A 1,877-nucleotide genomic window follows, 5' to 3' on the forward strand; every position below is an offset into this window, starting at 1 on the left:
TAGTTTCAACAAAAGGTAAGTTAATATGAAACTGTTTAAAAAGTTCAAGAAATTTACCAAATTCTGCATCCATGCGGTCTTTCTTCAACTTTGCTGGATACGGGATTGGTGGTTTATATTCCTTCAGTACTAGTTTTTCACTTATTTTAGGTTTTACCTCCTCATCCTTTTTCCTATCAGCTTATTGTGGCAGCTTCTTTTCAGATTCAACTAACACTTTCCCACTCCTTAGTGTAACAGCTTTCACATGCTCTTTTGGATTGGGTTCGGTGTTACTAGGCAGACTCCTTGGTGGTCTTTCTAAAATCATCTTAGCCAGCTGTCCTATTTGATTCTTAAGCCCTTGAATCGATGCTTGTTGATTTTTAAGTGCTATTTCAGTGTTTTGAAAATGAGTTTCTGCTACCGAAATAAGCTTTGTCATCATCTCTTCAAGGTTCGGCTTTTTCTCTTGCTGGTAATGTTGTTGTTGGAAGCCTGGAGGCGGTGGTGGTCTCTGATTCCTTTGGCCTCCCCATGAGAAATTTGGGTGGTTCCTCCAACCTGCATTGTAAGTGTTACTGTAAGGATTATTTTGAGGTCGAGGATTATTACCCATATAATTTATTTGCTTGTTCTCCATATTGGGGTCATAGGGTAGGTATTCTGAATTGCTCGTTCCACTTCCACTTGCATCGCACTACATTACTGGATGTACCTGCGTAGAACCAAATAAACCATCAATCTTTCTATTTAACATTTCTACCTACTTTGAAAGCATAGTAACCCAGTCGATGTTAAAAACGCCGGCTGCTTTTGTCGGCTTTGTCCTCATGACTTGCCAGCGATAATTGTTCAGTGACATCTCTTCTATGAACTCATAAGCCTCTTCAGGTGTCTTATTACTGATGGTTCCACCAGCAGCTGCGTCGATCATTTCTCTAGTTGAGGGATTCAAACCGTTGTGGAAAGTTTGAACCTATAGCCGAAGAGGTAACCCATGGTGAAGGCACCTTCTCAATAAATCCTTGTATCTCTCCCATGCATCATAAAGTGTTTCTAAATCCATCTGCACAAAAGAAGAGATATCATTCCTCAATTTTTTTGTTTTAGCCGGCGAAAAATATTTAAGCAAAATTTTTTCGGTCATTTGTTCCCAAGTAGTGATTGACCCTTGTGGTAACGAGTTCAACCACTGTTTAGCCTTATTCCGTAATGAAAAAGAAAATAACCAAAGTCAAATGACATCGTCAAAAACACCATTAATCTTAAAGGTGTCGCAGATTCCAGAAAATTTGCTAAATGAGTGTTTGGATCCTCGTCATGCAAACCATCAAACTGAACAAACTGTTGTATCATTTGAATCGTGTTAGGTTTCAGTTCAAAATTATTTGCAGCAATAGTAGGTCTAACTATACTCGATTCAGTTCCTATTAAATTGGGCTTAACATAGTCGTACATAGTACGAGGAGCAGGATTCTGATTCACTGGATTTGCAACAACCACATGAGGCAGCGGATTATTTTGATTTTCAGCCATCTCCTCAGTGTTATTAGTATCGTCCTCGTGCTCTTCCTCTATATACCGTAGAGTTCTCCTTATCTCTTTACGATTTCTATGAGCTATGCTTTCAATTTTGCTGTCAAAAAGTAGAGGTCCTGACGGGTTTCTTCTAGTCATAAACTATAAAAACCTGCCAAAGGAAAATAAAAGAAAAATTAGTAATTAAAATAAAAACAAAATTAAATTGCAATAAAAATAAAAATGGCTAAAGAAATAAAAATTAAGTGTTCCTAATATCTTAGTCCCCGACAACGGTGCCAAAAACTTGATGATCACTAAACTAACTAAAAATTCGACTAAGGCAAGCGCATCTATTGAATAGTAGTATAGTTATG

The 1,877-nt window shown here is 37.6% G+C and overlaps 1 non-coding gene across 1 annotated transcript; it reads left to right on the forward strand.

Moving 5' to 3' along the window:
- The first annotated feature begins 974 nt into the window (after positions 1-974).
- LOC121206717 (small nucleolar RNA R71) lies at positions 975-1,081 on the forward strand. Its single transcript, XR_005901884.1, has one exon. It is a non-coding gene; the product is annotated as a small nucleolar RNA R71 (small nucleolar RNA).
- Positions 1,082-1,877: the final 796 nt, after the last annotated feature.

The sequence above is a fragment of the Gossypium hirsutum genome, chromosome A01, assembly GCF_007990345.1.
Source record: "Gossypium hirsutum isolate 1008001.06 chromosome A01, Gossypium_hirsutum_v2.1, whole genome shotgun sequence".
Taxonomy (NCBI): Eukaryota; Viridiplantae; Streptophyta; class Magnoliopsida; order Malvales; family Malvaceae; genus Gossypium; species Gossypium hirsutum.